Source organism: Octodon degus, unplaced genomic scaffold (assembly GCF_000260255.1).
Source record: "Octodon degus isolate 3935 unplaced genomic scaffold, OctDeg1.0 scaffold00298, whole genome shotgun sequence".
NCBI lineage: Eukaryota > Metazoa > Chordata > Mammalia > Rodentia > Octodontidae > Octodon > Octodon degus.
The window spans coordinates 865,632-876,865 of NW_004524874.1; positions in this window are offsets into that span (position 1 = coordinate 865,632).

Below are 11,234 nucleotides of genomic sequence, written 5' to 3' on the forward strand. Positions count from 1 at the left end.
TTTTTTTTTTTTTGAGACAAGCTCTTGGTAGGTAGTCCAAGCTGGCCTCAACTCCCTGTGCAGTCCAGCAGATTTTAAACTCACAGCGATCCTCCTGCTTCAGCCCCCTAAATGATGGAATTACAGCACCACACCTGGCTCTCAGAAACACGGTTTTCTTTCTTCCTTTCTTTTGGGAATGCTCTACCATCTAGCAATAGATTTTAGTTATGAAGTTACTAGACAATAGTGAAAAATAATTTTCAAGTGTTTTCTAAATTATAGTGTTGTTTATAATCACCTATGGTTTAACTCAGTTTACTTGAAATAAAAATTTTGTTTTATGTTCTTGACATATGTACCAAAAGCATAAATGGGCTGAGGAGAGATCTATTTTTTCATGACAACAATATTACTGTAGGACTTCAGAATTTAAAAAAAGAATTAAGGAAGCAATTTTTTTCATAGCTTAATTTTCTAGTGGGGTCACGGCAATCTTTCTTCATATGTATTTCCTTAATCTTTTAATAACTTATGCAATTGAATTTATGTTATATTTGATATGCATCCTCTTACCCATCTTTTTAAGGTAATTTTACATTTTAAGAATTTTCCTATGCTATTAAGGACTTCACAAAACACAATCCTCCATTGTAGAGAAGTATAATTATTCCCTTTCTATTGGGCTTTTCACTAGAGTTCCATTTTCTTTATAATAAACAGCACTATGAGAATGTCTTGGTACAATAATATACCAAGATTGTTGGATTCATTCCCAAGATCAGACACCTAACTATATATTCATAGATCAAAGTTTATATGTCTTTTTAACAAAAGTACTTGATAAGAACTACAAAACTGAACATATTAATCTGGGTATTATAATTTTTAAAATATTTCATTTTAAGGAATAAAATAATGTATAAAGTATCAGTTTTAGGTTTCAATCATAGGGAGATTGAGGATTTTTTAATATGCTTGGTGTCTATTTCAATTTTTCTTTGGCATAATGTGGTGAAGGAGAAATTTTTTTCTTCTTTTCAATAAATATTTCTTGAGCATTTCCATGATCAGTCTATTTGAACAATAGGAACAGTGTGTGGAGATGCATAATCCCCATCCTTAAGGAATCCTGAATATAAAGGGAAGAGGAAAAATATACCGACATACGATTAACAATAAAGACATGGAAATATAATAGAACATGTTATTAATCTTGGAGGTTAAGGAAGTTTTTAAAGGATGAATAGGCATTTTCCACAGAGATAATTAAGGAAAGTCTTCTCTATGCAGAAAGCTGTGAGCAAATGAAGTAAGCAGCAGCTGCTGAACTGCATACTGGTTTAGGGTAGGCTGGAAAGGGAAGAGACGAAGTGATGGAGTCTGTAAGAGCCAGATGGGGGTGGACCTTGTGTCCCCTGCTGAGCAATACGACTTGAGCCTGCAAGTGATGTGTAGCAACTGAAGCCATCCTTTTCATCTAATAATTTCTAATTTCACAGCTATATAAATGGATAACAATTTAAACTTTAAATGCCATTTCAACTTTAAATGTCTTGTCTCTAAGTCAGAGCAGTCTGTTTTTATTTTTGCTATGTTAAACATGCTATGGAAAAACCAACACTGATTATGTGACGTTACCTTGGAGACATGGAAATTATTTTAGGAAGCAGACTGATTGCTTTGTCTATAGTTCAATCCCTCCAGGACCCAATTAGTTCCCTGATAGCACACACATCCTTTTTCTACTTAGTTCTGGGACACTGTGACACTTTGTATGTCAGTAAAATCATACATATGTTAATGCTGTCAAAAAATTTTCATTCTACACATATTCAACATACATGTCTTTACCTAGCCATTAAAACTCACTCAATTTTGGTGTATAATTAAGCATATAGTCCTTCTTATCTGTTAAGGTTTAAAAATATAGATGTTAATTTCATAGTTAACCATCACCTTCTCCTCTGAAGGTTAAGAAGTCCCACATGGCCTCAGGCCAAATGACAAAGAGATCCTCACTCCTGCTCTAGTACTGTCAGCATGAAAACAGAGTCCTATTCGGCAGGTGAACTTTGGATGGTGAAAATTAAGAGAAATAGTTAACTTACACCTAGAGTTACTTACATGCACTTCTGAAAAATAAATCTTTAATGATGTACAATATATATAGATGAACAATACAAGTAAATACCTAATTGGATGTTATCATGAAATAAGCACTCTCTAGAACCACCACTCAGTTCAGAAAATAAAATATTGTTGGATCTGTAGAAGTGTTCTGCATCTGTCTCTGGTCCCCATCACCACCTCCTTTCTTCTACTCATAGGTAATAACTCTTCTAATCTCTATCATCCTAGATTGTGCTTTTCCATTTTTTGGGGTTATTTTAGTATTATTCTTTTGTGTATGACTTTACGTCCTCAACACAGTATTAGTTCAACTTATCCATGTTGCTATAAATATAAATCCATAGATTTAATGAAGGGTTTTCTGCTTGGGGGTATTACATAATGTTGCATTAGAAATTCTTTTACTTTTCAGGGTGCATATTTAGGGGTAGAGCTTCTAAGCCATAGCATGTATTTCTATTAAACTCTTTTTTTTTTTTTTTTTTTTTTTTTTTTGTGGTTCCAGAGATTGAACTCAGGACCCTGCGCTTGCCAGGCAAGCACTTATTCTACTGAGCTATCTCCCTAGCCCTCCATTAAACTTTAATAGATTCTACCAAATAGCAGCTCAAAGTGGCTGTACACATTTGCTCTGTATCACTAGTGTGTGTATTGGCACTACTTTCTCACCAGCACGTGGTACTGTCACTTCTTTTAGTTTTGGCCCTCACATTAGGTAAATGACAGTGTTTGGCTTTGTTTGATGTAATTTCTCTGCTGCATAATTAAGCTGAACATATTTTCACATGTTTATTGATTCATTGGATATTCTTTGTGGTGAAGTGTCTGTTTCAGTCTTGAATACACGTTTTTATTAAATCAGTTATCTTTGACTTATTGAGTTTGCAAAGACATTTTGTATGTACCAGATGCTAAGAGCCAGTGACACGTTGTGCAAATGCCTCCTCCACGTATGAAGTTTGTCTTTTTTATTCTCTTCATGGTGTCATTTGATCAAGAAACACTTAATTTTAACATAGCCCAATTTATCTTTTTACTTTATTTTTTTTCTTATGGTTAATGATGTTTGTGCTTTGAAAAACCCACACCTTATCCTTGGCTTAGACAGGAAGTATTGAACGACATTTTTCCCCTCAAAATGTTTACTTACTTTGTTCTTTGTAACCAGTGGGAGGTTAACAATGTGCAAAGCACTTCAGTGGTACCAGGACACTTGAGTGCACAAATTCTGTGCTTCAAGGAATGTTTTGTCTGAGCTCAGTCTATTGCAAAGTCAGTGACTCTCTAGCCATCCATCTGGCAAGGCCACCTTCTCAACCTACTTCATTGAGCAACTGGCAGCCTTCAGTCTGTATTTGATTGTCTCATCTTCCTTTTGATGAACTAAGTGAGGAAAAGTCTTCTCTCTTTAAGAAAAATCTCATATTAAAGTCATTTCCTTACCTTGGGATATGGGAGATGGGCTTGAGTACAAAAATGATATCCAATGAAGAGTGTCAAGTATATCAACCCAGAGGAGAACATCTACTTGTGTTTCAGTAGATGCAAGGTTTGATTTAAGTGTTATGAAATTTACTGAAGAATTAGAAGGTGATTTGGGCCAATCCAACAAGCAACTGTACTTTTTTATTTGATTAAATTTATTGGTCCAATTTTTTGTGTACATAATGGCCACATTCATTATTTGTGCCTGTGCATGGTATGTCTTAATTTATCTTCCTTTTCGTGTTCCCCTTCCTTCCAACTCTCCTTCCCCTCCCCACTCACAAAGTTCTGTTTCCATTTTATCCTTCTTTTCTCATTTTTCTTTTTCCTTTTCCCTCACTCTTCCTGATTCTTTTCATTTTGAACATTTCCTTCCCATTTCACAATATCTATTGTACATTTTGGTTCTTGTTTACATTTTTAGTTGTAGTTTCTTTTGTCTGGGATTAAATGTATTTCTGGAGCAGGTTAAATGACTGGAACACCACCACTGGACATACCTAGAAATACTCTTTTTCCAGCACTATTTTCCATATATATATTTTATTTAGACAGTTCTCTATCATAATAAAATCAGTTACCACTTAATTTATTTATTATAAACATGCCCATAATTTTAAAGAAATATGACTCTCTTTCACAATTTCCCATAAGTAAGAAAGTTCTTCACATTTCTGAGAGTTCTATTTCTGTCAAGAGGACATTAACATTATGTTCCCCTAAGTACAGTGAGAAAATGTGTGGTTGTGTTTTCTTCTTCATTAGAGATTGCTATTAATAACTATGCAGGGCTTCTAACAGTTTTTTTTTTTTTTTGTCAGGGAAAAGGCCAAAAAGTCTAAAATACCTCTGCAGTTCCCCACCCCTAGTCTTATCCAGAACTTCATTCTTTCAGAAAGTACAGTCCTGCAATCTTTCTTGGGTATGGCAGGCAGTAATCCTCCACAAGCGTTCCCAGTCACTCTCCCAAACCAACCCGAATCACCCAGTTGTGATCAGGAGCCTTTTTTATGGACTGCCATAGCTCACTTAGTGCTCTCTGTTTGGCAGTCTTCATACTGTTTAGTTCTGTGCCTACTCACTGGGCTTGGGATCAGAGGTTTCTTATTTTTGTTTGTTGGGTTCCAGGTCTTATGCCAATATCTGACGCACATCTAACAGAAATACATTAAAATGTATTTCTTGATTAATGATTGGCGACTTGAAGTAAGAAACTGAAAAAAAAAAAAATAAAAGCTCTACAGAGTGATGTTGAATTCTTTGAAACTAATTGGTAATTTTGCTTTGGATCTTTTAAGTATCTCCCCCATCATCCTACCGACACTCTTCTGTAAACACCTACATATGGAAAGATACTACATCTTATTTCAACCTTTTTACCAAAGAAAAGTGTTTTACTCTCCTTCTTAATAATTTCAAATTCAGGCAAGACCTAAGCTTGTCTCAAAATATGTCTCAAAAATCAAAAATAATCAAAAATATGATTATTTCAATTATTCAGAAAACAAGTACTTTTCTTACTAATTTACATTTGGAAGGAATTAATGAGAATTATCAATCATCTTGGTAGCACTTACAGGAAATGGCTGTCACAGACTTCTGCTAAATATTACTGTTTTAGCTGTTAGTTTATATTATTGAAAACAGTAGGAGTATTTGCTATTTCAGAATGTCTTAGGACATGTCAGACAATAAGAATAATGTCACGATAATGAATCTTATTGGAATTAATTAGCCTTTAAAACTAAAAACGTTCTGCACTACCTAGCTGAGTGAGCATAAAGAATGTAACCTATAACTTGCAGTTTCCTCATTCAAAATTGTGATTGCTCTAAAGGTTTATGAAAAAAATAGCATACCTAACATAATGCCCGGCAAACCATGACATTCAGTTCTAGTAGATATTATTATTTTGCTAACCTAGTTTAATTTACTGGGAGTTTTTTATGTCTTCTAAATTTCCCTAGTATGTGCTGATATGATTGGATTTTTAGGTATCCCCATTATCCTCTCAACATGCTTCTCTACATGCCTAAATATATAAACTTACTAGATTTTATTTATATATAACTATCTGTTCAATAATGAAATCAATTTACCATTAACAAGAATTAAGTACTAAAATAGGTACCCTACTGTAGGGGTCAATACATTGTGTCAGTTTGGCTGGATCACCTTGGTGGTTCCACACCCTGGGCCGTGGGGCAAGGGCGTGGGGCAAGGGCCCACTCCAGAGTGACTCAACACAAAAAAGGTATATAAAGGGGTTGAGGGAGGATTTAGTGTTCCACTTCCTTGGAGGAACTTTGGTTTTCGCAGTCAACTTGGACTTCATCTCCTGAAGACTCTTCGGCCTCCAGCTTGGATACTTCAGCTTTCCATTGCAGACTTATCAGCCTTCCATCCCTTCAGTCACAGACAAATTGACTGACTAATACAGACTTGCACGAAACACTGCAATGAACTTCAGACTTTGGAACTCAAATCCTACAGTCTAAATCTACAGAACTAAATCCGGTGTGCAGACGCCCTCTGCACGCTTCCTCATCCAGCTCTGTGGCTGACTGTTGTAAGCCAACCTTGTGATTTCTTATACATTTATACATCTTGTGTTATATGTGTTCCTCCAGTAAAATCCTAATTAATATACATACTAAAGTCATTTTACTGACTGAATTAATATATTCAGTCTTCTAGAGATGAAAACATTTTTCCCTTAGTCCTAGTTCTTTGATCAGGGTGTTTTTCACCTTCTACTTCAGAAGCAGAAAACTTTCTCTGAACTATATTGAATGATTTGACATTTGCATAATAAAACATATCATATGTTCTCTCTAAATAGCCTTGTGCCATGCATTCTTTCAGTGCAGAAATTTCAGCTATGGTTGCTAGCTTTGAGCTCCTCAGAACATTCAACAGAAAAGATAGGCACCATTAAGCAGGGTGGTCTTTATTTCCTTTTGGCAAAACAATGACAGTGTTCATTTTGTTAGTCAAATGCAGGTGGAAACCTGAGTTAACTGACACCTGTTTTTAATTCATTCTGTTAGTGCCTTCGATCTCCACTAAGTCTGATGTCTGTGGCAGCTGTCTGGTCGGCATGTTCCTTACCATTGTCCTAAGTGAATCAAAGTTGCAGGAGAAATGTGGAGGGAAAGAAAAGAAGAGCATCTGCAGTGCCCCGTGGGAAATCCTGTGGACAGCTGGGTGAGGGCTCCCTTTGTGTGGATTTCTTTCTGCCAGAAGGCCTGAAAGGAAGGAGCACAGCACTGCAGGATATATCCCAATTGGAGTGTACTGCTGAAATTCACATTTTTCATAATGCATTTGACTTCTGTCTCTTTTCTTCTGTTCCATAATGGATTTCTCTTGTTTGTTTTCTGCTTCATTTAGCAAATTAAGAAAGCTAAACATATTTGGGGGAGGATTTATTGTATATTAAGCATGGTTCTAAAGGCCACAGATGATGCTACAAAAGTGGCACAGAGTTAGTGAATGCATCCCCATGGGATTGAAATTCAGAAGGAATGTTGGAAGAACTGGATGATAAAATGCTGTTGATGGCAAAACAAAGATGAAAATCATCTCACCCAAATGATATGTGCACTATTTGTATATTCAGCAACATCAAATTCACTGTGTGTGCTGACTGCATTATTTTAAACTGGGTGATATAATCCTATATCAGTCTTTTTAAAAATGGACTTAGGACAGAGTCTACAGTGTCTACAGGGTCTCACTATGTAGATTGGACTCATAGTGATTCTGCTGTTTTCAGCCTCTTGAATACTGGGGTTACAGGCATGCCCCACCATGCCCAGTCTCAGTCGCTGTCTTAGTGCACTCCAGGGGCAGGGCTGGCACAGCACACTGGGGATCTAACTCTGGCTGCTGAACACTGCCTAACCAGGTGCTTTAATCTGCTGAGCTATCTGGTCGGACCTCCTTTATCAATCTTTAGCCAACAGCACAATGACTTAAAAGGATTCAAAACACTCAGTGCTCTAAAGAAAATGGAAAATGGATAGAGACCACTGTGATAGTAGCTCTGAGCAGGATTCATGTTAACAAATTGGCTTTTCTGTTCACTTATAAATCAGCCCCCTTGTCTGAGATTGCATGGCTGGTAATGGTGGGTGAAACCTTGTGGCCTCAGAGGACAAGACCAGACCACAGCTAAGGACACCTGGCTCCAACCTCAATTAACTAGGTAAAGACTGTAGCTGCAGGCATCTCACTCCTGCCCTGAAGGCCTTCCTGGAGTTTACATAGCTGTCCTAAAATAACATAATGTAGTATGTAGAGAAGTCCTTGTAGGGATTCCCAAAGCCTTGCCATTTAAGACAAACTCTCCCTTTTCTTCAGTATTCCCGACCCTTGCTCTGATAACTAAATAAATATGGGCCACCCAGAGAAGTTCTTTGTCTTATCCCCTAGAGAATCTCAAATTCTGTTAGAGTGTTTTGAACCTCCTGGAGCCCAAACATCAAATCACTTGACTCTTTTATTTAGCCTTCACTGTCCCCTCTTTTGGGAGATTGTTGGCCTGATCAGTCTGCAATAACTAGGAAATAATATTAACCCAGTTGAAAATAATGTACAATATTTTAAGAAGGGATTTGGCAGCAAGTTTCTACAATTCAGCTGACATTCAACACACAAGTCTACACTTATCAGACTTTAAGAAACTATTGTGACTAGAGGAAGAGCAAAATCAAAGACATATTTTTAATCTTTAGCAAAATCTGAGAAGTGTCAGTTTATTACTAAAATTTGGGACCATAATTTTTAGAAAATGTATTTTCACCAAACTAGTTCTGACTGTATTGGGTCAGTCACAGGGAAATAGTAGTTCAATCATAAATACAGTTTTTTAGGAAAAAAAATTTCTTTAGGAACATAAAAATGTATTACGGTCACTTGGAAATAAAGGTTTCTATCCCATAGAAATGAGTGGGTCCTCAAGGTGGCATTCTAGAAAATTTTTTAATGTATCACAACTTTGCAGATGAGTCCTTACATTTTTCTAGCAATGAAAAATTAATAGCAATAATATCTTTTTGAAGAAATCTAGATATGAATGCTTCTAATGGACAAAGAGATAAGTAGCTATTTAAAAACTGTATTAGCAAATGTCAATTAGCATAGAGTCCAGTAATAAGTTATCTTCACTTTACAGAATATGAGTTTAAGTAATAGCATATAAAATTATATAGAGAATCTTCACTATTACTTTGAAATTATAATATTCATTTTGAAAGGTAAAATGTCTGGAAGACTTACATTAAATGTTTTTGGCTTTGAACCAAAATATCTCCCTTCTGTTCTTTCATAGCAGTGAGAGATTCTTTTAGGTATTCTTCAATTTTTCTCTTATCCCTGTGTTTCTGACTATTTTGTATTTTCTCCCTACTATAGCTTGAATTCCTCAAGCACTACATTCAAAGATCCCTGAAAATTAGACATGGTTATATTTTCTTATTTTTGATTACATTGTTTACAAATACATATATCTAGTTAGGTAAATCTGATTGTTTTATTGAACAACGAGTTCCAGTTTTTTAAAAATGTATTTAGTGCAGGGTCTACAGGGTCTATACAGGTCAGACTTATAGTGATCCTCCTGTTTTTAGCCTCTGAAGCATTGGGATTACAGGCGCAAGTTCCAAACTTTTGATTGTTAAAAGTGTTCCTAGTGGAAAGACAGCTCTGTTCTGTGAGAGTCCAGGGGATCAGGCTTATTCATTCCATAATGAAGGTCTATTCTCACAGGTGGAGAAGGAACGTTTCCTCTTCACAGCCTTGCCAGGAAATGGTGGACTTCTTCCTTTCTTTTAACAATATGATGTTTTGAAGCCCAACCCAAACGGGAAGGGTGGACGGCGTTATCGTCAGCTTGGTAGTTGTTCCCAAGCCATGGCTCTCTAGCAAAGAGGGAACATTAGTTGTCCTAGCTGCTTCTCCTGACAGCCTGCAACAGAACTAAGCTACTGTTCCATACTCTATAAGAAGAGGGGAGCCTCTTTGTCAATTAGGAACTCTAATCACAAAGTTTTTTTTAGATTTGAAGTTTTAAGGTGTAACAAATTAATTTGACATAAGGAAATATAATTTCTTTACAGTAGTTCATCTTTTGCTAATTTAGCAAATCAGTAAATTTGAAAGCATGGAGATGCACATCACAAGGGAAAATTCATGCATTGTGCATTGCACACCTATTGTGTGTTAGGAATTCAATGACCTAGGCTACAGATAGTAAGAAATATAAAAACCCATTCATAGGGCTGGGGAGATAGCTTGGCTGTAACAGTCCCTGCCTGGAAAACTCAAGAACCTGGCTTTAATCCCCAGTACCACATCCTGTGCAGGCCCTGGAGTCCTGGGTGTGCTGTGCTGGCCACCAAGACTAGGTGTGGTAGTGCACACCTGCAATCGTGGTGCTGAGGAGGCTGAGATATGAAGATCACTATGAATCTGAGGTGCCATAGTGATATCCTGTACCCAATAGATGAATAAATAAATGATTTACAAAGCCATTCATGTATTTGAATTTGTCACAAGAAAAGCAGGGAAAGTTTGTGGAGATTGTGTGTGTGTGTGTGTGTGTGTGTGTGTGTGTGTGTGTGTGTAAAAGGGCATTTCTTTGGCATACTTTTTTGCTGTCAATTTGTTAAAGACAAATATTTGCCTCTCTCTGGCTCATGACTTCTACCTGCTTTACATAAATCCTATCTCTTAAAGCTGGGCACAAATTATAAATCAAATTTTATGAACCTTGTACAAAGTTTAAAAACAGCATATATTGTCCTCTGAATCAGATTTTTCATTTAGAATTATTTGATATTGCTACTTCTAAATGTCAAGGATGTTTCAGTTGAGCCAAAGTAGAAATTAGATATGGCTGAGAGACTGAATAAACTGGACTGTCATCTCATCTGTATATTTCCATCCTCAACCGACATAGAATACTATCCCTGAGAGAGAGGACCCAATAAGACTGAAACTTCCAGGAAGCTATTGATGCCCCATTAAGAAGAGAAAATTTGCTGAACTCAGAATGGGACTGGGAACTGGATGTGACCCAAGTGCTGAGTAAGACGTCATAGTCCGTACTTGAACAGGAATTCACATGAGTTCGTGAATAGTGTGTGAACCCTGAAGAGCAGGCTGGCTCTTCATGTCTCATCACTAAATGCAATAACATGTACCCCTGCTTCAGGGCCCTTATAGTTGAGCCACCCCAACCTGGCACTGTCAAAAAGCAGACCTCACTGTGTTAAGAATAGACAACAGTCACTAGCACACAATAATTCTTTTACTTTTTTGTATAATGTTCAGTTGGCAGAGAAATCTGAGAGCCTGTAGCCCAGTCTTCTGACATTCTTTAGTATTGGCATAAACATTGTACTTGGCATACAATGTTCACTAGGCATGAATACAAGTACAGGAGGCGTGGATTCAGACCTTGGTCAAGTCTTAACTCTGTTGCTGTTCTCATGTATATTATCTTTATTTCCCTAAGCTTCAGTCTTCTTTTGTTTTTGCAGGTATAGCAATAATACCTGCCTGTAAGGTTTTCTCTTTAGGGATCAAGTGAAACAGTATTTGAGAGCATTGAAAAATGCAAGCACAAAAGT